The following is a 24,707-nucleotide window of genomic DNA, read 5'->3' on the forward strand; positions in this document are numbered from 1 at the left end:
TTTGGTTTTGTTTTGTTTTTTGTAAAAAACAATGCCAAAATATATGGAGTAAAAAAGTGAAAGAGTTGCTTTACCCACTGTCCCTCAACCCCACATTCTCTCCCAAGTGACCCCTGCTTTCAGCAGAGTGTTCGTCTGCCCAGAATGTCTTCAATATATTTGTCTGAACCCAAATGACCTCATCCTATATATTTTGCTTTTTTCACTTTACAACAGATCTTAGAGATCGTGATGGACCGTGTTCTTATTAATGGCCGTGGTGTTCTGTCAGAGGGATAGATGGTACTTTATTGAACCAGACCCCGATGGATGTTGACAGCTTTTTGATATCACAGCCAACACCTTCCCGCCTACATGTGCATCTTTGTGGTAGATTTCTAGAAGTGGAATGACGGGGTCATTTGAAATATTGAGACAAACTGACTTCCAGAAAGTCTGTCCCACTAATGGCATTTCAGATTCCCATGTCCACACATCCTTAGTAACGGTGGATGTTAACAAATGTTTAGAAAGTTTTCCCCACGCAGATGAGTGCAAAATGGTCTCGTCTTTTTTCCCATTCCCCTTAGAGCTCATACTTTCCTCCCTCCTCCCACGTGTGCTCTTGATACCTGGAGCCTCCCAACAAGGCAAGACACTCCAGGTGTGCTCAGCAGCCCAAGAGGAAACACCTGTGAGCGTGTGGGGAGGTGACGTGGAGGCAGGTGTCCGGGCGGAGCTCAGCGGGAGGAGGCGGGGAGGACCCGCCCCTTCTGGCAGAGCGGGTGGAGAGGAAGGTGGGCCAGAGCGGGGCTGGGAACCACCACACCTGCTTCCTGAGGCTCTGCCCTGTCTCTCCCATGGGAAGGAGAGGCCATTTGATGCATTGGCTGTGCGACCTTGGAGAAGTCGCCTCACTTCTCTGAGCTGTGGTTTTCTCCCCCGTAAAATGGGCACGATAACCTTTCCCATGCCTTCCCTTCAGGCTTCTTGCCAAAATCAAATGAGTCGTGGATTTGAAAGACCTTTGTAACTGTCAAGTTCATGCCCACAGAGGGATGTTTTCGGAGGTGCTTGAAAAGCATAAGTGTTTGGCCCACTGTCTGTGGTTATCCAAACGAGGCGAGCTCTTCCCAGGCAAGGCTGGTCCTCATCTGTTTCTCAGCCCCCAGGAGAGGCACAAAGGGAACTGGACCTCCAGTGGGAGTGAGTCATTGCCAAACACTAAAGAGGCTTTTGCTGGAAGACTACCCTTTATACAGCAGTGACAAATGTTCTAAGATGAGGTTGATGGTGGGGGTGGGGAGGGCCAGTCCTGTGGCCCCATTAACACGGGACTCGGTCGTGATTTGGAGGGACCTGCCTGTTTCTAATAGAGTCTTTGCTGTCAGAGCCTGAAGGGCCCTTAGAGACACCTCCCCAACCTCCTCCTTGTATAGAAGGGGAAACTGAGGACCAGAGAGGGGAAAGAAAGTTCAGGGTTTCAAAGCACCTCTGAAGTCGTGAGAGAGATTGTTCACAGAAAAGTCAGGGCTGAATCCCAGGGTCCCGACTCCCAGTCCAGACTTCCCATTGCATTGCTCCCTCTTTCCCTCCATAACTTCCTGTAGCCACATGGGAACTACCAGCACGTAGCCTGAGAGGTTTGAAAACCCCAAAAGCCTTGGTCTAAAGAGGATAAATGACCAGCCCCGACTTGGTTGAGTGCTTTATAGATTCCCAAACACTCGCACAGCCAGTTGCCCTGTAGGGAGGGGTTATGGTTCCCATTTTACAGATGAGGAAACTGAGGCTTGCAGAGGGTGGGTGGATTCTTGCCCCTGGGCACATGCTGGTAAAGAGCCCAGCCCTGACCCTCCTGGGATGGTTGGTCAGTATTTTCTCTGTTACGCTGTCCTCACCGGGGTCAGGTACTGACAGCTGGGTACTGCATCTCCATCCCTGCACAGCTGCGTTAGGGCCCTCAGCCGGGTTTCAGGGCATCTCAGCGGGAAGCCTCTCTTCTGAGGACAGGCTGTTGCTTGGTGGTATTGCTGGCAAGAACCCCTCTCGATTTAAACCTCTCAGCCCAGCTGACTCCTCTCTGTGCCCAAGGGCTTTGGCACCTCTCCCCCGATGTCTGGGCTGCATCGCTGGAGTGCAGGCCTTGGAACCTCGCCAGGGGCTAACAGCTTTTCGGGAGTGCAAAGGAAACTGGATTCCTTTTATGAAACTGGTCGATCAGCAGCGTCAAGCACTTCTGTTCCGGACTGTGCGCTGGAAGGAATGTCAAATGAAAGCAATCCTGGAGTTGGAGGGGGCTGGGGGAAAACCTTAATCCCACCGAGCTGGTTACATTAGGATAGAGAGGGGTGGAGGGCTGAGGCCATCCCACCTTGGGATCAGCTGCTCTTTCGAGCTCCCCGTCGCTGAGATTCAAGGCTAGTACGTGGTGTTGCAGAGGCTGCTCAGCACTTGGATCGGATGTGCCATCTCCAGGCCCAGCTTTGCCAGGCAGTGGCTGTGACCCCAGGCAATTCACTTCCCCTCAGTGAGATCCCGATCTCCCTTGTGTAAACAGGGATATTTATCCCCACCTCACAGGCACTGGGAGAGGAGAGGGTTAGATGAGAAAACAAAAATGAAAGACCTCTGCATAGTAGGTGCTCATTAAATGGACATTCTCTATGCCACTGATTCCTGGGAGAAACTCTAGGAATGCACATCCATTCACTCAAAAAGTAATAACGTGGCCTACTATGTACCAACGCCCGTGATGGGCACAGACGCTGTGCTGTGGAGGGCTGGAGAGAATGGAATGGCCTCGGGGTCAGTAGGTGTCAGGCCTCGGGCATCAGGTTCTCGACTCTGGCTGCTCGTTAGAATCACCAGGGGCATATTTTTTTAGTAGAAAACAAAGTTTAAATTCCGTAAGTTGGGTTTTTTTCTTTTCCTTTTTCCCCCACTTTTAACAGCTTTATTGAGATATAATTTATATACCCTACAGTTCATCCACTGTTAGTGTACACTTCAATTATTTTTAGTAAATTTATATGGTAGTGCAACCATCACCACTATCCAGACTTAGAACTCTCACCACTCCAAAAGTCCCCTTGTGCTCATTTGTAATCAGTCCCACCCACAACCCCAGGTTCATTTGCTTGCTCTATAGTTTTGCCTTTTCTGGAAGTTTCATATAAATAGAATAATTTTTTGTGTCTGGATTCTTGCATTTAGCATAGTGTTTTTGAGGTTCATCCGTGCGGCATGTATCGGTAGTTTTCTTCTTTATACGGCTGAGTAGTATTCCCCTGTGTGCATAGGGCACGTTTTAGAATCTCAGGGGGATCTTTAAAAATCCTGCTGCCCAGGCCAGCCCCCAGCACAGTTCACTAGATGACCTGGCATTGGAATGTTTCAGGTTCTCCAGATGATTTCAGTGGGCAGCCAACGTCGATATCCTTCACAACTGGCTCAGGAATCAGGGTGGAAATGACGCCCTCTTGTGGTGGGAGCCCTGTGCTCAGAGTAGCCCCGGCCGGCATGGTGGTGGAGCAGGATGGAGGAGGTAGAGGATGGCCTTGACCCAGCACTGGGGCCAGGAGGAAGAGAAAGGTGGGGGCGGTGATGAAGATTGAGGGTACTGCTGAGAGGGTGGTCCACGGGGCCTGGGATGGAGAGGGGTGGGCAGGCAGGTGGCCTGTGGGCTTGGAGGAAGTGGAGCTCTGGAAGTCTCTGAGAAGCTTGAGGGTGAGGGAGCTGGAAGGAGGGGAGGCTGTAGTCAGAGCTGGAGGAGGGATGGAGGGATGGAGGGGCCAGGCCCTGGCTGTGTGTGAACAGCTAAAGCAGTTGGAGGTAGAGGTCACTAGAATTAGGGGCAAGAAAGTGAGAGGCCAGAGGGCCGAGTGACATCCACGTGGGCGCTGCAGGCACAGAATGGAGGCAGTGAGCAGGGGGGCCTGGAAGGACCAGCAGACAGCCACGGTATTAGGCCTCTCCCCCCAGTTCCAGGTCCTATGGTCTACTAAACCATCTTGACCAAGTTATTCTTATACTTCCCAATTCTGTGATGCAACTAACTAGCTAAGTACCCTTGGACAAATTACCTAGTGTCTCTGGGCCTCAGTTTCCCCTTCTGTAAGATAAAGGAGTTGGGCCAGTTGACCTGTAAGAGCCCTCCTCACTCAAAGAATTTGTGATGAGGGCTTCAGGAGATCTGGTCACTGACCCTGATCCTGCTGCTCCCAGGGGTGTGGCCATGAGCATTACTTAGCCTCCTTGTGCCTCCGTTTCTTCATCTTGAAAATGGGGTTAATAATAGCACCTAACTCTAAGGGTAGTTGTGAGGATTAAATGTGTTCAGGAACTTACGCTGCTAAGACAAGTGCCTAGCTCATAATGAGCACCATGTAAGGTGTGGCTGTCACTACTATTGTCATCTAGAATCTGGTTCCCTAGCCCGTGGGTGGCCCCCATTCAGGAGCCTGGCTGTGTGGCTGGGTTTTGTGCCCACCACGAGCACAGCTCCCCTTCCTTCCCTCCCTCCAAGCAGGCCCGGAGACTCCCTGCCCTGTCGCTGGTCCTCAGTGATCTCGGGGCTCTGGCGCTGACCTTTCCACACCACAGGCCTCCCTCAAGTGGTAGGACCCACGGAGGCCCTTAATCTGTCCAACCGAAAGGGCACCATCTGCAGAGTTTCCTTGTCAAAGCCCCTGCCCTTTCACGCCTCCACGGCCCTGCCTGGCCCTTTGAAGCCTTCCCTGCCTGCCAAGTCGCCATCTGCCCACCAAGGGGTCTCTGGTCACCTCCTCTAAAGTTACCACTGATTATTGTGGAGTGTAGCCTGGGGGACACTCCTGCAGGGGAGGGCGGGGGACCTCCTGCTTGCATCTAATCCAGGAGCCAACCTTATCAGAGTCATCGGCCCTTCCCTGCTGCTCTGAGCAGGAATGAGCTCCTTGGCATGGCTCAAGTGACCCTTCACGGTCCCCTGTGGCCTCCTTCTCTGTCTCACCTTCAGTTACTTCCCCTTTGGTCCAGCCACACCTCCACGCTGGCTTCTCTCTGCGGGAACGTGCTCTCCCACACCTGGCTCAGCCTTCCTCCCCAGGCTGGAGCCAGTGTGCTGTCTCTGCTCCTCTCTCCTCCGGCTTCTCCCTGTACCAGCCCCTTGCACAGTGCAGTGCAATACAGAATCTGCTCCCTCATCCATCACTGCCGCCACAGGACTGGAGAGCCCCTGTGGACAAGAGCCACGCTGACCTCTGTCCCCTCACCTGCGTGCCTCCTGGCACGAGTGTGCTCAGCAAGGACTTCAGTGAATGAATCTCTGTCCATTAGGCCAGGTTCTTAGGGGCAAGTGCAATGATTTCCCCTCTATTGCCCTTAGTCTGCCTGCCCCTGGGATGGTGAGATGGGGGTGGGAGGGGTGCAGAGAAATCCCAGCCCCTATCCGGAGTCGCCAGGGCCATCGGGAAGAAGGGAGGAGCTGGCCAAGTCACACTCCCACAGGACTCGGGGCAGGCCATGCTTTCGTTTCTTAACTGGGTCTTTTTTTGGATGTGACATTGTTTCTTGGTGCAGATTCTTCTAGAAATCTCAGTGGAAAGTTCTGGGCCAGCCACTGGAAGCAGTAGTGACCAGGGCCCTGCCACATGGTGCTTCTGGGTGGCGTCGGTATTGGGCACTGGGAATGCACATGTTGTAGTTTGGTATCTGAGTTATTTTTCTTGGCTTCGTCGTCCTAGGATGTTCGTTCTGAGCCGTCAGCACTTCAGAATCCTCTCTTACCAGGATCAGGTAATCCATCTCTAGAGCTGTGGTTCTCAGAGTATGGTCCTGGACCAGCAGCATCAGTGTCGTCGTCATCACTTGGGAACTTGTTAGAAAAGCAGGTTCGAGGGCTCTGACCCCCTGACTCAGGCCCTCTGGGGTGGGCCAGCACGCTGGAGTTGGAGAATCCCTGGGTTGGAGCAATGGGCAGCCTTCAGCTGAGGCCACTGTGCTCTGAGGCCCACTTTATCTGAGAAAAGGGCCAGGCGCCAGGAGGGCTGGGCCACCTCTGATCTCTGTCCTTGGCTTCCCTCCAGGCTGCAGGGTCACCTGGCAGCCCACACATCTGCAGATCTTCCATCATTAGGAGGCGGGAGGGACTCCTGACAGATCAGATTCTAATCCTAATGGTTGCAGTGCCCCATCCCCCCGGGCCCCAACTTTTATCTGAAGAACTTGCTAATGCTTTTAGGCAATTGGCTGTCTGCCCCTAGCAAGAAACCTCCTCTTCTCCTCTGTGCTCTCACCTCCAGCTCTGGGAGAGCCCCAGCCTATGCACCAGCCAGCAGGGATGGCTCCAACTCCCTCCTGCCCACACCATGGCGCCTGTTTGTGGCAGCCTCTTTGGCATTTGGTGGGGGTGGGTGGGGAAGGGGTCCATTATTTCCCAGAGTGGTATGTATATGTGATATGATTTTTGTACAATTTCAATAGTTGTATATTTATGTTATCATATACCAGGAGGAAAAAAAGATTACTGGTCCCTCAAAGCTGTACTTCATTGATGTTATTGTTTAGGATAGAACCTTCATTTAAAAAGTGAGACTGTTTAAAGGAAGATACTAAGCTGGCAACACAGAGATGGTGCACTTATGGGGTGAAATTGCCTCTAAGGGGGTGCAGAGGGAATGAAGTTTGGGCACCGCTTGGATGGATGCAGCCCACCCAGCCACCTGTTCATGTAACAGATGGGGGGCGAGTGAGGGGTGGCCGTAGTCCTGGCGGTAGGCCTCTCCTTGAAGCCCTGGTCCAGTGCACATATTCAGTTGGAGAAACTCAAGGTCAAGGTCAAGAATTGGCCCCGGCCTTCTAGGCCGAGGCTCCTTGGGCAGACCCAGGGGTTCAAGCAACACTTGTTCCTTCATGGGTGCCGCCAGGGGAAAGGGCAGCCCACCAGCAGGTGCTCTGCCCTACCCATCCATGCAGGGTGGGAAGACCCCACCTGGGTGAGACCCATCCCCTGCCAGGGTCTGCAGGTTCCGTGCTCCTGCCATCCTGGTGGCAGTGTGTGCACATCTGGGAGCACATCAGGGCTTTTCGTCCAGTGGTGGCTGCAGTGGCTAAGCCATCCGAAGAAAGGGCAGACCTCCCAGCTGCATGCCTTGGTCTGGCTCAGAGCTTCCGCCTCCGGGAGAGATGGCCCACTAGGCTCCTCCTCCGTCCATTCCAGAACGGGGAGGAGAGGGCTGCCCCATCCGTAGTGCTAGTGCGGGAGGAAGACCCTGGGGCCTGGTGGGTGCTTCCTCCCTAGCACTCCACAGCAGGTCCTCAGAGCTAAGCCCCCTCCCACCACACATACCCCAACTCTTAGAAGAAAGGAGCTGCCCTGGGCCCTGCTCGGAGAGGATAGGGTGTTTGGCTGTGGGTCTGTGGTACCCGCACTGGGGCTCATTGGAGCCATGTAGATCCTGGAACAGGGGTGAGTGAGGGCCCAGGGGAGATCCTGGAGGTTCCGGTGGGGGGGGTCCTGGCCATCCACAGTGACCTCAAAGCCCTCATCGGGGACACTTCCTGGGGCCTCCTGCACAGGCCCTAGGCCTGGTTCCCAGAGCACAACTCCAGCCCCGTGAAGCAGCTACTGCACCAGGACCTTTGGGGTAGGAAAATGTAATTATGACATCGTCTACCTACTGTGTGTGGTGACAACATTCAGTCACCCAGCATGGGACCATCTCCATTTTGTAGAGCTCACTCAGGAAGGATTAAGTCACTTTGCCAAGATCTCACAGCCGAGAGGTGGCAGGCGTAGGCGTGACCCCAGGTTTGTGCCTGTCCTTGTGGAGAGGAGGAGGCCGGCGGCCTGGGCCAGTATACTGCACGCCCCCACCCCACTCCCACCACAGAAGCAAGGCGGCGCAGATATAGAGCAACCAACCCCTGTCTCAAGGACAGCTCCGCACAGTCGCCTGGAGTTTTTCTTCATGCGATTCTGCATTTAATTTTTATTATCTTGCCAGATCCCGAATCTCAGAGCTCAGCACTGTCTCTCCACACCTACTCCTACTTTAGTAGGATACATACTTGGTTTCAGCCAGGCTTCTTGGCTGACAGGGCAGTGCATCTTGCCATGTGTAGGTCCCCAGAGCTATTCTGGTACATTCTGGCTGCAGTTTTCCCCCAAGGCCCATCTGCCAGGCTTGGTATTACCAGGGCAACATGAGCAAAGGAGCTGGAAGGTGTGTGGAACCTTCAGGAAATGGTGCCTAGTCTGCTGGGGCTGGATAGCCCGGTGTGTAGGGCGAGAAGTGGGAGAATGGGCTGGGAGGAGAGAAGGATGGTGGAAGCCCTGCAGGCCTCTATGTGTGGACCTCACCTGTCAGCAGTAGGGGGCCACAGAAGGTTTTTAAATAGGGGTGAGAGATAGTAGCCATCTGGAGGGCAGCTTGGGGTGAGCAGACCAGAGTCTGGGAAACCAGCCAGGAGGTTACTGCAATAATTCAAAAGAAAAATAAGATTGTAGTTACTTTCTTACATAAAAACTTCAAGTTTTTAAAAATTTTTTGCTTCTGTATTTTAAAATACTAATTGTTGTTTTCTAACCATAATTTTATATGTACTCAATGCAGAACACTTGGAAGACACAGAGGAGCAAAAAGGAAAATTAAAAATCAGCTCTAACCTACCCACTGGAAGGTCATTGTTAACATCTTAGGCATATGTCTTGACAGATTTCTCGATGTAGAAACAAATACTTGCTCTTACTATAGAAGCGGCTTCTTTATCTTAGCAATCCGGTGGGAGTGTTTTCCCAGGCTGTAGATGGTCTTCACCGCCGTGACTCAGAATGGCCTGGCGACTCTGGGCCTGGGGACCCTGTGAGCTGCCCCTGCCTCTGCCACAGCCCTCTCTGATGTGTTTTGGGCTGTGTTCCTCCAGCCTTATTTATCCTACAGTCTGTTCCCTTTCTTCCTATATTCCAATAGTTCTGCAAAGATTCTGTTCTTTGATGGTCTTCTTGTTTTTCAGAACAAAGATTTAAAAAAATCTTTGCCATTTTGAGGAATTTGGGATGGAACAGGAGGTAGATGTCTATTCTCTGTTGCTGTTTTTTCCAATAGCTGTTGAAAACATTCTACCCTGTTGTTATGCCGTAATTATTAGAGAAGCTCCCATTGTTGAACTTGGAGATAGTTGCCAGTGTTTCCTGATTACCAACAACGATGCTGTAAACTCATGCTTGAATTTTTGTGTGAACATCTCTGATTATTTTCTGAGGATAAGTTCCTAGAAATAGTGTATGCACTGTGAAACCTTTTGTGCATGTTGCCAAGTTGTCCTCCAGGAAGATATCCCAATTTAGAGTTTCCTAGCATATATGAGAGCACTCATTGCCAACACTGTCTATTATTCTTTTTTGATCCTTGGCAATTGCTATTTTAATTTGCATTTCCTTAATTACTACTAAGATTGAATTTCATTTTTACTAAGAATCTTCCTCATTTCTGTTTCTCCTTTTATAAATTGGCTGTTCATGTTATTGGCACATTTTCCTGTTGGAGTATTCTTTTTCTTGCTGATTTGTAAGAGCTCTTTATAAAGTAAAGATATCAGCCCTTTGTCACATTTGTTGCAGAAATCTCCCCGTATTTCATGTGACATTTGATTTTGTTATGTTATTTGATAATATCGAAAATTTTAATATTTTATATAGTCAGATTTATCAAAACCATTTTTTCACTTTTAATTTTATGCTTGGCAAGCTCTTCCCATCCCAAGAATTTTTGTAAATATTCATCTATGTTTTATTCTAGTACTTTTATTACTTCATTTTTCAATTTATCTGGAATTTCAATGTATGACCTCCTGCCCCCATAATTACTAAATAATTTTTCCAGCATTTAATTAATATATCTTTTCCTGACTCATTTAAAATGCCTACGCTAAATTTTATCCTTAGAAAATAGTATACGTTTTTTATATACTTTAGACCAGTTCTGTATAGCAGAAATATACTACAAGCCACATAAGTAATTTTAAATTTTCTAGTAGCCACATTTAAAAAACTGAAAAGAGATCTGTAAAATTAATTTTAATAATATATTTTATTTAAGGCAATATATCCAAAATATCATTTCAACATGTGGCATTAGCTGTCTCAAATGCTCAGTGACCGCGTGTGGCTAGTAGCCACTATATTGGGCAGAGCAGCGTTAGACTGTTCTTGAGTTTTTAAGTTTTGTTCCATTGATCTGTCTGTTCTGGAATTGGCATCTCAAAGTTATGAAGGTTATGAATGTTATTCCTTTATAATATAATTTAATATGCAGTCCTCCCTTCTTTTTCCACAATTGTCTTTATATTCACCAATTCAATTTTTCTAAGGTTCTGAAAATGCAGTAAGTGTTTTATTTGAATTTCAGTACCTCCAGAATTAATTTGGGGGACAGTTGACATCTTTATAATACTGAATTATTCTATGTCCATTCATGAACATAGAGAACTTCTCTCCATTCAAAGTTTCGTCTTGGTTCCTCAGTGAAGCTTTGTCATATTCTTCATATATAGCCTTTTCATTTCATATTAGGTATATTTTCAAGTATTCTACATTTATTATTGCGTTGGGGAATGGAATCTATTTTCCTTGATGTTTTAAAGATGGTTATTGCTGGAATATAGGAAAGCTGTTGATCGGTGTATACACATCTTATGACTAGCCACATTGAATTCTTATTACTCCTGGTAGGTTTTCCTCTCTTCATTCCCTTGGGTTTTCTAGGTAGACAACAATACCATCTGGAGCAGGAATAAATTTGCTCTCTGTTTCCAAGGTTACAGCATCTTTGTCTTCATGATCTTTCAGTGAGGTGGGACTGCCTGGTGGTTAGAACAGAATGACTGCCTGGGCTCTAATTCTAGCTCAGCTACTTACTGAGGGTGACCTTGGGCAAATTGTTTAATGTTTCTGTGTTCCTGATGATGGGGACATACTCATATTACCTCAGGTGTTGTGAGTATTAAAATAGTTCATACATATAAAGCACTTGGGGCTGAGAACAGCGCCCAGGAAGCACCCAGTATATGTTAGCAGTTACTACTGTTATGATTATTGCCTCGTTCACTAGAATTCCTGTTATACTTAAAAACAGTGATCATGTGGATATTCTTGCCTTGTTATTGACTTTAATGAGAATGCTGTTCGTGAGGTCTCACGTTTATTGGAAGAAGAAATATTCCTGATTGTGTTAAGGGATGTTCCATTTTAATTTATTCAGTGTTTGTACCAGATATGTAGGCTGGAAAATCAGGTGCCTTTTTAGAATCTATATCAACAGCTATGCTTTTGTTTTTCTTTGCTCTGTCAGTGTGACAAGTTAGAGTCATATTTCCTCATGTTCATTCTATCATATCTTTATTCATGTAACACGGAATTATTGAGTGCTAGCATGTGTGAGCACTGCTCTAGACACTGTGGACACATCAGTGAGTGAAGCAAAGCTCCCTCAAGGAGCTTACGTTCTAGCGGAGAGGGCAGATGATAAAAAACATAAGCAAGTAAATGTGTAAAAAGTCAGATGATGGGACCGGCCTGGTGGCATAGTGGTTAAGCGCGCACGCTCTGCTTCTGTGGCCCAGGGTTCGCAGGTTCGGATCCTGGGCTCAGACCTACACACTGCTCATCAAGCCCTGCTGTGGCGGCATCCCACATACAAAATAGAGGGAGATGGGCACAGATGTTAGCTCAGGGACAATCTTCCTCAGCAAAAAGAGGAGGATTGACAGAGGTTAGCTCAGGGCCAGTCTTCCTCACACACACACAAAAAGTCAGATGATGATAAGTGCTAGGGAGAAAAATGAAGTCGGGTGAGGGGAGTAGGATATGCCATGTGGGGTGGGCTAGGTCAAGAAGAGCTTCAAAGATAAGGTGACATTGGAGCAGACAGCTCAAGGCAGTGAGGGGCAAGTCAGGCTGTCTGGGAGAACAGGGTTCCAGACAGAGAGAACAGCACGTGCAAAGGTCCTGGTGTGGGAGTGATCATGGTGGTGCTGGAGCCACACCAGGGAACATTATGGCTGGAATGAAGCGGGTGAGGGGGAAGTGGAGCCATTGTTGGAGGGGGGCAGAGATTTCCTGCCCTTACAGGACATTTGTGAGGACTTTGGCTTATACTTTGAATCAGATGAAAAGCTACTGGAAACTATTTTGTTTTTGTTGAGAAAAAATTCACATAACATAAAATCCACCATTTTAAAGTGTACAATTAAATGATTTTTGGTTTGTACACAATAATGTGCAGCCAATAACACTACCTAATTCCAGAACATTTTCATCACCCCAAAAAGAAATCCCACATCCATTAGCAGGCACTCATTTCCCCTTCCCCCCCAGCCCCTGACAACTACAAATCTACTTTCTTTATCTATGGATTTGCCTATAATAGACATTTCATATAAATGGAATCATAGAGGTGGTGGGTGGAGGAAATGGGTGAAAGTGGAAAAAAGGTACAAACTTCCAGTTGTAAGACAAATGAGTCCTGCGGATGTAATGTACAGCATGGTGACTGTAGTTAACAATACTGTGTTGTATATTTGAAAGTTGCTAAAGACAGTAGATCTTAAAAGTTCTCATCACAAGAAAAAAATTGTAACTGTGTTAGGTGATGGATATCAACTAAACTTATTGTGGTGATCATTTCCCCACTAAACTCCCCACTAAACTAAACTTATTGTGGTGATCATTGACATATATCAAATCATTATGTTGTACACCTTAACCTTATACAATGTTATATGTCAATTATATCTCAAAAAAACTAGAAAAAAGGAATCATAAAATATGTGGCATTATGTGTCTAGCTGACTTACATATCTTCTTTGGAGAAATGCCCATTCAAATCCTTTGTTCAGTTTTTAATTGGGTTGTTTGTCTTTTTGTCTATTGAGTTATGAGTTCTTTATATATTCTGGATTCTAGAGCCTTGTCAGATATGATTTGCAAATATTTTCTCCCATTCTGTGGGTTGTCTCTGCTCTTTCTTAATGGTGTCCTTTACACAAAAGTTTTGAATTTTGGTGAAGTCCAATTTATCTGTTCATTTTTTCTCTTTTGTTGTGTGTGCTTTTGGTGTCATATTTAAGAAACCATTGTCTAATCCAAGGTCATCAAGACTTAGACCTATGTTTCCTTCTAAGAGTTTTATAGTGTTAGCTCTCACATTTAGGCCTTTGGGATAATTTTTGTACATGGTGTGAGGTAAGGGTCCAACTTCGTTCTTTCCTGTGAAGCTATCCAGTTGTCCTAGCGTTATTTGATGAAAAACTATTATTTCTCCATTAAGGGGTCCTGGCACCCTTACTGAAAATCAATTGGAGCAGTATGGATTTATTTCTGGATTACTGGAGAGTTTTTAAGAAGAAGAAGGATTTGACCTCTTACATTTAAAAATGATCACCCTGGCTGCTGAGTGGAAGGTAGCAACTCAGACTAGGTAACGGAAACCAGTCAGATTCTGGATACTTTTTGACAGTAGAGTAGGGTAATGTTTGAAAGTAGATTTCTCGGGCCGGCCCCGTGGCTTGGTGGTTAAGTGAGCGCGCTCCACTGCTGGCGACCCGGGTTCGGATCCCGGGCTCGCACTGACGCGCTGCTTCTCCGGCCATGCTGAGGCCGCGTCCCGCATGCAGCAACTAGAAGGATGTGCAGCTATGACACACAACTATCTACTGGGGCTTTGGGGAAAAATAAATAAATAAAATCTTTAAAAAAAAAAAAAAAAAAAAAGTAGATTTCTTGATGGAATGTATGTGTGATGTGAAAAAGAATGAGGCATTAAGGGTGGCACCAAAGGTTTTGATCTGAGCAACTGGAAGGAATAAGTTACTATTTATAAACTTGAGGAAGAAGATAGAGGAGCAAGCTTTAGAGAGGTTTAGAAATCAACACTTAGTTTAGATGTGCCTAGTGGATATCCAGATGGAGAGGTGGACTCGGCAGTTGGATAAATGGATCTGGAGTACACATTTATATTAAACCATATTAGCATTCCTAAAATAAACTTTTCTTTATTATGCTGCATTATTCTTTTAATCAATTTAGTTATCTAGTTTTTTTCTGCAACTACATTTGATCATAGTTTATATTTTACTCTGATTGAACCATCTTTAATCAGGTTTAGTTGTCAGAGGTATTCTAGTTTTACAGTGTGAATTACAAAGCTTTCCATCTTTTCGGGTGCCCTGGGATAGTTTATAGAATATACAAATTAGCTGCTCCTTGAAAATCACAAGTTGAGTCTGTGAAACCATCCAGGATTTTGCATCCCCCACCCCGCCCTTTTTATATGTTATCTTTGTGGCTTCTTCCACGCTTCTTGATCCCTTTACGTTTATACTTCTTGTGTGGATTTCAGTAACTTATATTTTACAGAGAATAGTTCATATCCTTGAGATTTTCAAATTTATTAGCATATATTTGAGTACAATTTTTAAAATTTCTGCATCTTTTCTTATATGCTCTTTCTCATTATACATATGTCCCCCATTTTTTTCCCTGATTAAACTAGCTGGTTTGCTTCATTTTATTGATATAACGGGTATTAACATCTTAAATTCAGCATGCAAAAAATGGTCACATTTCTTATTTTTGCAAGTTAAATTAAATCTGGGTCAGGCACTCAACCTGCCAGATTTACTAGGGTCAGGTCACTCTCTCAAAGATTCACCCTCCTCCCAAATGGGCAATAACCGTGCTGATCTTTCCATCACCAAGCTGGGAGAGCCTGCGTTTAACGGCCCTTGCTGCCTGCTGCCACTTGGTGGAGCTGTTGACACTGGTCGGACTGGTTTCCGCCACAGATCCAGGTCCCTGGACACACTTCTGGACATACTCAAGCTCCTCACGGGTTCCCGGGTTGCAACTTTTCTGTGAATAGCTTTTTCCCTTCCGTTTGGAGCCACTCTCAGGATGCAGGAACACAAGGCGGGGAGTGATGTGGTCATTTTCCTCCATCGATCCAGAATCTCTATTGGTGTTTTCTTCACAGATATCCCGAAGAGTCAGAGGGTTTCTTTTTGAACCCCACCCCAAGCGGTCCTGTTCCATTTTGCTGCAGAGTAGAGCTCATCCTCCTGAAGGCAGACACCTGGGTTGCTTCTCGGGGTCCACTTGCCTTCTCTTTAAAGAATACTCCTCCTCCCAGAGACAGACAAGTTTCCAGACGTTTCTCTTGCTAAAGAACATGTAGCAAAGGACACAAGTTAAATCTTCAGTGAAACATCCTGTTATCTTGTTTTTTAACCCAAAGAACCAGCACTTGGATTTTTATTGGCTCTGCTTTTATTTACCTACTTTCTAATTTATTTGTTTCTGCTTTTATCTTTATTAGTACCTTCCTTCTTTATTTATGTTCGTCTTGCCATTTTTTTCTAGCCTCTTGATTTACATACTTATTTTTTACTCTTTTTCAGTTGTAGCAAATGTACTTAAGCCAATAAATTTGTTTTTGATTGCAGCTTTGGCCAAACTCCATACTTTTAGCTAAATAATATGACATCCTCATTATAATAAGACTATTCTGTAATTGCACTTTCAGTTGAAAATATTAGGCTTTTACTTCTCTAAGTACCAATATAAAAATGCAATATCTATTGTTAGCTACAGAAATGAGCACATTTATTTACTGCCCATCCCTCATCACCTCTAATTTTGTATTGTTATAATCTGAGTCTTTATTTGACTTTATTCTACATTGTGGATATTCTTTTTCAATTGTTATTTGAGACACAGATTTTATTTTAAAACTATATTATAATAACTATGATTTTAAGATTTGGATCCATACTTATATGGCTTCAGTTTCGATTGACATATCTCTCATGAGTTGTGTCTTTTGATTTATCTCTCCATGGCATGAATATGTCCTTGAGTCATACTTTTCAGGAAGGATGCATGGTTTTTCTGTCTGCCCTGCTCCTCCATAGATCCCAGTTTCTCTCTGTTGCTTCTCCTATGAAATATAGACTTCTATGATCATAATATTCCTCCTGAATCAATGCTGTAATGAAGTCTGCTGCAATCTGATTTGATTCCTTTGTAGATGTCTTTTCTTTTTTCTGTGCTGGCTGCTTATAGGATTCTTTCTTAATCCTTCGAATTAAAAAAGACAATATAGGGCCAGCCCGGTGGCTTAGTGGTTAAGTGTGCATGCTCCGCTACTGGCAGCCCAGGTTTGGATCCCAGGCGTGCACCAACGCACCGCTTGCCTGGCCATGCTGAGGCTGCGTCCCACATACAGCAACTAGAAGGATGTGCAACTATGACATACAGCTATCTACTGGGGCTTTGGGGAAAAAAAGGAGGAGGATTGGCAATAGATGTTAGCTCAGAGCCGGTCTTCCTCAGCAAAAAGAGGAGGATTAGCATGGATGTTAGCTCAGGGCTGATCTTCCTCACAAAAAGAAAAAAAAAAGAAAATATAGCACATGTTGGGTGTTTGTCTATTTTATCTAAAATATGATTACCGTTTTTATTTGAAGAACCAGGTGTTCAGAATGTAGAAGTTTTCTTCTATTATATCTTTAATTATTGCTCTGCTGTTCTGGTATCTTTTTTAGAAATACCAGTAATTCACATGTGAGTCTCGTGTTTGTTCTCCATATTATTGTTTTCTCTCTGGTCATTTTTATCTTACTCCTTGTTCTCCACGTTCTGAGAGAACATCTCAGGGCTCAGGGTTGTCCTCCACAACATCCATCAGTTTTCTACCATTAAATTCTGCTCTTTACTGCTTCTAATGCTTCTTAAGAGTCTCATTTCCTGTTGTTATTATCTTAATGGCTAGCTTTCTTTCAGTTTCAGTCTCTTTTACTGCATATTCCATTTCTTACATTGTAGAGACCAGGTTTTCTTTAACCTCCTTGAATTACAAAACAGACACTACAACTTACTTTTGGTTCCCATAGCCAATCCTTTTAGAGGAGATGTTCTTCCTCTGTCTGCATTCCTTTTTTGCTTTCTTTACGTTTCAGGAGGTTTTCATAGGTTCCATATGCATTTTAGGCCTTCCCTGACCTGGTATTTGCTTATGTCAGGGGTCAGTTATCCTGGGGTAACTCATTGCGTTATCTAGAAGCTATTAGGTTCTCCACCTCAGATATTAGTCTGGAAGACTGGATGATGAAGCCCACATTACCAGCCAGGGACATGCAGCCGGAGGGGTTGGGGGCCATTTTGTGCTGTGGGCGTTTCCTCTCTGGTTTGTTGGCACCCTGCTCCGGATGTGTGCTGTTCCTCCTGGCCTCTCCCTTGTTTTCTTGCCCGCTGTGTCTGGGAGATGCCCAGGCCTATCATGGGAAAACGCGGTGTGGATAGGCTTTGCTTGTTCTTGGATCTAATGGCCTAGCCACTCCTGAAGGCTGTTGGGCTGCACCATGAGAGGTGGGCTCCCCCTGGTGGGCTCTGCTCCTCCTGTGGCCCAACCTTCTCTCCAGCACTCACTCACTGGCCATCAGAGGCTGTGAGGTCTGCCCTGTGAGCACATCTGCCCTCGCCCCAGGACCACGCTGCTCTCTCAGGAAGGAGAGCTGTGAGTCAGCCTTCAATCTGGTTCCACTGGCACTGTACCTAGCAGAAATTCCTCAAAGTTGGTGGCAGATTGATGGCACTCTTTCCTATTTTCCAGTGCTGAAGCAGATTCCCCCCTATTTTTATACTCTCTTGGTCCTTTCTGTCACTTTCAGAAGGAGGTAGCTTAGGTGGGAGTTGGACATCTGTGCTCAGCTTTACCATCTTTCCCAAAAGTTTCATAGTTAACATTGTTACCAATACTTTGTACTTTGGTGTATATATATATATGTCATATATATATATGAAAATTCCCAACCATTTCCTTTACCGTGGCCCCCTTTTAAATTCCTCGTATATACTGGCCCTCATCATATCTGGTTTTATACTTTTTCCTGGACACTTTTCCTCTCCCTCTCAAATTTCAGTCTAGCATCTTTTGATCAGATGGGTAATTCTCCCACCCGGCCTGGTGTGGCCAGTCTTGGGGCAGTGAGTGCCATCCCTTGCCAGGGGCTCATCGCCTGGCATCGTAAGCCATATCCTGGCCTTCAGCAATATTGATGGAGTTTCCCCACATCCTCCTTTCTCTGCCAAAGTTATGACCTTCAAGTAGAAACAGAGAAGACCGCTCCCCCTGCCCCTCAGTCCCCAGTCCTCTTCCCAAGCCTTGCGTTTCTCTGGAGAGCCATCCCATTCCTTCTGGCACCTCCAGGCCCTCCAGTGTGAGTCAGCTGGTGTGGGCAGCAGGCGGCGGGGAGGGGGCTGCAGAGGCCCCCATCACTGCTTGGCTGCCCGCCTGCGGAAGACAGCACATCACACAATTTGCCATATCAAGTCTAGGAGCAGCTGCCTCCTGACCCTCCGCGGGGAGTCACCAAGCACCACATCTGCTCCTTCCGGGGATGGTGAAAAGATTCCGCCCACCCTGGAGCCTGTGAATTCCCTTGGGGTTTCATGGGCTGTGGATTAACATTTAACATTCCCCTGCAGAGAGCCCATAACTAGCCAGCCAGCCGTCACGAGAGGACACACCTATCGGAGCTCAGTTCCAGCGGCACCACTGGCACTTCCCTCCCGTCTCCCAACCTCACGTCAGTGTTTTCTCCACCTCCTCTTGACTGTGTGGCCTCTGATAATAAACCCTGCCATTCAGTGGACCTCAGCCATGGTAGACACTAAGCATGTCTTAGCTTATTTTAACCTTTCTAACAACCTTAAGACGAGTTGTGGTTACACCCCGTTCACAGGTGAGAACAATGCTCAGAGAGCTTCCCTGCCCCCCCAGGGGGCCCAGCCAGTGGGGCGTAGCCAGCGTTCTAGTGGAGCCACCTGACTCCAGCTTGTCCTCTCTCCTCCCACCCACTCTTCCCTAGAGGGGAAAAGAGAACCACGGGCTCTTTGTTGTGGGTTTAGAGCAGAGGCCTGCAACTGTGGGCTGATGGGCCAAATCCAGCCTCTTGTTTTTGTAAGTAAAGTTTTATTGGAACACAGCCACAGCCGTTCAATTGCACATTGTTGACAGCTGCTTTTGCAATGTAAAGGCTGAGCTCAGTAGTTGTGACAGAGACCGTATTGCCTGCAAAGCCTAAAATATTTGTTATCTAGCCCTTTACAGAAAAAGTTTACTGACCCCTGGTTTATAGCATGGGCTGTGGAAAGAGACCTGCAGTTAAATCCTTGGCTCACTACTTCCCAGCTTTGTGACCTTGGGCAACTGACTCAACATCTCTGAGTCTCATTGTACTGACCCAGAAACTGATCATAGTTATACCTTTTGCGTTTATACCAATGGTCCGGAAGAGTGAGATGAGGCTGTGAGGGGCTCTGCACAGAAGGAGTGCTCAGTAAATGTGAGTGGTCATTGTTACCTTTCTCGCTATCATGGAGGTGCAGCCTTCTCCGCTTTTTCTCTGTGGCTTCCTTTCTGGACCATTCTGACATTTTGGCCGAAGAACCCTACATTTTCTGATACCCTCTGTAACAGGTGAAGCACGGATGCCTTCTCAGGCCTCCTCAGAACGCCAGGCAGCAGGTTTAAGTGATGCTCACCTCAGGCAGATGAATGGGGCGTCCTGTTGGTCTCAGTCATTCATTCAGCCAGTGTTGACTGAGCCAGGTCATCATGCTGGAATCCGACAGGGACTCAGACGGGCCTCGGGCCCTCTGGGAGCTCTCAGCCCATGACAATACCTGGAACCACAGTGCCTCTGGATTCTGGTCCCCTTTGGCAAATTCCCCTTGCACTCTGCACGGTGAATCCCTGTCGCCTGGAGTCCCTGGGTACTGCTCTTGAGAAGATACATTATAAAAACTGCTTAGCTTAGCACAGCTTCAAGCCCTGCTCCTGGGCTGTCGGCCTGCTCAGCACTTTGATGCCGTGTCCACTCCAGGACTTGGTCGGCTCACCTGACCCACCAGCTCCCTCCCGGGACACAGACTCAGCACCTCTCCAGGCTGGGGCTGGCTCCACAGGCTCCGGGCCAGGGCAAGGGCAGGCTGTCTTTCCTGACCTTGGAGGAGCTGTTGACAGCTTAGCTCCTGTCCATGGGTCTATGAGGCCCTGACATCTTCCCCCAGCCGCCTGCACCAGGGCCAAGGAGACCTCGTGCTGTGTGCTGTTGTGGGTGTAGATGACCTAGGAACTTCCCAGTTCCTTCAGAACAGGGTCAAGAAAGCCCGGGCGGGGTGGGGGGGTCGGGGTGAGGAGGTGAGGGATGCAGAGAATGCAGGTTCAAAGGGGTGAGTGCAGCTCATTGGAAAATCCAGAAGGACCACATGGAGGAGGTGCTGTTTTTGATGGGGCTTAAACAGTGAGCAGGACTTGGATAGAGGAGAGCAGAGGTCAGGAACTTACAGTGATTAGTGTTGTGTGGTTGGTGGTGAAAAGGAATTATAAAGGAGTATGATAAATGTGAGGTGAAAAAATCAGGATATAAAATTGTTCATACTTTGATGACTTCTACCTGAAAGACGTAGACCTATTGTGTCAGTTAAGGTCCTGGCAGGAAACAGATGGCATTCTCAGAGAGTAGATGTGAAGAAAGTTTACTTTAGAGGAAGCACTTTGGGCAGGGCCAGGGGAACCAACCAGGGCTAATGGAGCACCAGAGACTAACAAGGGTGGGAGTCAGGACCATCCCTGTGCCCTGGAGGACGAGGGGGGGAGCAGCGTTACTGGAGCCGGGAGGAGAGGCCGCTTGACAGGGGCTGTGTCCCAGCCAGGGAGCAGGTGGGGAGAAATATCCTGAGCTCTTTCTCCTCCCACCCCCCGACTCCTGCTGCGGCCTCCCATTGGGCCCCGACTCCTGCTGGGGCCCCCCATCGGCGCTCCGTCTCCTGCTGGGGCCCCCATCGGCCCCCCGACTCCTGCTGGGGTCCCCCATCGGCCCTCTGTCTCCTACTGGGGCCCCCCATCGGCCCTCTGTCTCCTGCTGGGGCCTCCCATTGGCTGAGCCTACCTGGAAGTCAGGGGACAACGGAGCCCAAACGATGCCATCTGTAAAAGTGAAATTCCAGAAACTGAGTAGCGGAGGGCAGGCCAGAGGATGTTGGGGAGGGCATCCAACACCAGAAATTATGCTAGTTGGGTTAGTGTATTGGGAATATGGGTAGTTTTATCACTTTCTTCTTTTTATCAGACTTTCAATGAAGTTTAGAAATTACCTTGATAAGTTTAAAGTCTCTGAGTCAAGAGGGTGTAGCTGGTCTGAGCGAGTGGGGGACCTACCACAGCAGGACCCAAAGCGAGCAGCTGTGTTTCTCCCGCCGACCATGGCTCTCAGCACGGGAGGCGCTGCCATCCAAGGACTGAGGGGCAGAGCACTGGTTTGGGCTGTGCCAGCGCACACGTGGGTGAGCCTGGCTGAAGTCAGGGTCCCCAGGAAGGAGACTCCAGACTTGTAGGAGGTTCGTTGCAGGGAATGTGCACAGGAGGGAACGGGGTGAAGGGAAGAGTTGACACAAAATGAAGATGTGATAGAGGCCTCAGCCGAACCCACGGGGAGCTCTGGAGCTGACGTGGCCCTTCAGAGATGTCCCAAATCGAGGCAAGAAGGCTGGGCCAGTCTTTGGGTGTGGGCTGCCCTGGGGGGTGGGGTGTGACCTTGGATGAGGCTGCCCCCTTTAGTCAAGGGCAAATCCCAGGAAGACACACAGCTATGAGCTGTCAGTAGCCAACCTTCCAGCAGCTTGGAGAATGGAAGTTTCCGGCAGCACACCGTAGTATCCGTTACAGGGCCCTCGGGAATGAAGGAGTTTAGGCTGAAGGGCCAGTCAGACAGGGGCAGCTTAAAGGGCATCACTCAGCCCGTGGTCCCCAAATCTGGCTGTGTAATCCCGACCCCTGGGTGCTTTATGCAAACACAGATTCCCAGCCTCCCTCCCCCTCCTCTCCTGCTAGAGTCAGAATCTCTTGGGTGGGTCCAGGAATCTGTATTTCTACAGAGCTCCCAGGGAGATGTGACGCACAAGCAGGCCTGGGAGCCACTGCTCTTAACTCTGAACCCAAGGGGGGTTGGTGTCAGGGAGATTTCAGTTCTGTGTGGTGTTTGCTGAGCAGCTGCTCTGTGCAGGCCCTGTGTGGGCGCTGGTACCCCGAGGAGCTGGGCCGGGTGCTGCCCTCGAGCAGCTCCCGTCTTGTGGGCATTTGGGAAAGGGTCCTGGAAGGGCTCCAGTGGGTGCTTATGTTCCGTTGCTGCTGTTGAAGACACGGCGTTGGGCAGCATTGGTCTGGGAGACTGGAAACTGGGTTTGATCCAGCTGTGCCCTTAGACAGCTGTGTGATTTGGGGCAAGTGTTGACTGTTCTCAGGACCTGTTTCCCCTGCTGTCCAGTGAGGGCTGGTGGGTTGGTGTGTAGCAGCCCCAGCCTGATGTTCTGAGCTCGGCCCCTGTCTCAGACATGTGGGGAGTGGGCCTCATGGTGGGGGGTGGCAGCGCCCCTCTGTCCGCTGGACAGAGGGCTCCCTTTGCAGTGACCCCAGGACAGGAGCTGAAGTGCGTCTTAGGCATGTGCCTACCTCCTCTTTGTCGTCACCTTCCCATCTTGATGCCCTGCCCCCTGGACATGCCCAGCCCTGCCCTCTTCTCCCTCCTGAATGTCCTGTTTGCTTTGTGTTCTGTGTGGGCACCCAGAGAGGCCCCAATACAGTCCCAACCCTCCAGGCCCCCCGGTCTTGGGGGGACACTCTGTAAATGAGCCCTTCTTGGGTCCTGTCGCTGTGGGAACCCACCTGGGGGGTCAGCGCTGCCACCACCGCCTCCTCTCTTCTCCCTCCAGCCTCCCTTCCTGGATTCGGGAGACAGAGAAACGCGAGTTTGCATCTTGGTCCTCTGGCTTACTAATTGTAAGGCCTTGGGCTAGTCACTTAACCTTTCATGCCCCTCATCTGGAGAATGGGGACAGTAATGGCGTGTGCTTCGTAAGATGGTTGAGAGGATGAAATTCACTCCCGAATGATCCTGACCTGCCCCCTACAGCCGGCTTGCTCCCGGGGGGGCTTGGAGTGAGGGGCGGGAGGACGGGTCAGGAAGAGTGGAGGGAGGGGAAGGAAGAGAGGCGGGCTCTGGGGAGCAGTTCACACCTGTGCCTTCACTTCCTCCCCCATCCTACACCCCAAATCTGCAGTCCTGGGGGAAGAAGGGAGTCCACGTAGGCAAAGAAGGGAGGGCTTCAAAGGCGAGGGCCCTAGGACATCCAGGCACAACACCAGAGTGGAGGATGAAGAACCCACCTTGCAATAGAGAACTGGGAAGAAAGCTGCGTGTAGAAAGGGCAGTGGTGCCCAGGGTCTCTGAGGAGTCTAGCTCCACCGTGAAGCGAGCGGGTGGACACTTGGCTCCAACTGCTTATCCAGCGTGGGGAGCTGCCTGAAGCTGCCCTGTTTCTGCAGGGGTGAGAAATGTAGCCCCCGGGCTGCCCTCAACATCTGTGCCCTCCTACCTGGGGTGCAGGCTCGAGAATCCGAGGCCTCCCTCAGGTTCCAGCAGTCTCTGCTGCCCCTCCATCTGTTGCCTGAACCCCTTCTATAGCAGCCCCCCGCCCCGTGCTTGCACACCTGCAGAGGCGGGGAACTCACTCCCACCTGGGAAAGGCACATGGGTCCTTGGGTTGCTCTTTTGTTGGAAAGTTCTGCCTCTGGGGAAGCCGAATCTACTTCCTGGTGGCTTCCCTCTCCGGTCCTGGCCCTTCCCCGGATGCCCAGGTGCCACGTTGAGCCCTGAGTCTCAGTGACAGCTCCTCAGGGTGTGCAGGCAGGGCGTCTCACAGGCCTGACTTCCTGTCCATGTGGTTGCCCCCTGTCCCCGCAGCCGTTCCTGGGCTGACAAGGAGCAGGGAGGGGCTCAGAAAACTGGAGGAAGATTTGCATTCTGCCTTCCTTGGTGCTCTCAGGTGTGATTCCTCTAATATCCCTCCTCCATTTTAGTGTCAGAGGTGCACTTTGCATCTCATTGATTTCCTATAGAGGTTTGTATTCATCATCTTAACTGCATAATATCTATGTTTTATTAATATCCAAATATTTCTGTAAATATTGGTTTGGTCCCACGAGTCTGCTGCAATTAAAGCAATTGGCACTTTGTCACAGGAAGGTGACAAAGGAGGTTCTGATGGCTCATTTCATTCCCCCACAGCTCGGTGCAGCCTGGCTTCAGTGACCGCCAGCAGAGCGGCGGCTCCTTGGGAAATGGGAGGCAAAGGGAAGACTGCTGGCTGTGGGGCACAAAGGGGGGTTTTGTGCATCATCCAGGAAGGGGACTTGGGTCTGGTCTCACTTCCTCAGGCAGCCCCGTCCTGGGCCCCGGGGGTCCCAGAGGGAGGGTGTGTGGCCCCTCAGGACAGTCTCTGGTTAGCCAGAGAGAGTGGCCTTGAGCAGAGGACTGTGGAGTTTAGAGGAGGCGTCGCCGCTAGCTTGGGAAGGAGGGAAGCCTTCCTGTAGGAGGGGATGTTTGAGAATGTATGGGATCTTAAGGTCAAAGCTGATTGTATGAGTTCCTACTCTGCTGTAACAAATTATCACAAACTTAGTGGCTTAAAATAGCGCAGATTTATTATCTTATGGTACTAGAGCTCAGAAGTTTAAAATTAGTCTCACTGGACCAAAATCAAGGTGTTGGCAGGACCGGCTCCTCCTGGAGTCTCTGCGGGGGAATCTGTCCCCTGGCCTTCCCCAGCTTCTAGAGACCACCTGCAT

The 24,707-nt window shown here is 48.6% G+C and overlaps 1 protein-coding gene across 1 annotated transcript in view; it reads left to right on the plus strand.

Annotated features, from left to right (window-relative positions):
• Positions 1-24,707, plus strand: part of GABBR2 (gamma-aminobutyric acid type B receptor subunit 2) — a 351,811-nt gene that overhangs the window by 144,053 nt on the left and 183,051 nt on the right. The gene's annotated exons all lie outside the window — the stretch shown is intronic.

The sequence above is a fragment of the Ceratotherium simum genome, chromosome 29, assembly GCF_057802395.1.
Source record: "Ceratotherium simum simum isolate JZ-2026a chromosome 29, ASM5780239v1, whole genome shotgun sequence".
NCBI classification, from domain to species: Eukaryota; Metazoa; Chordata; class Mammalia; order Perissodactyla; family Rhinocerotidae; genus Ceratotherium; species Ceratotherium simum.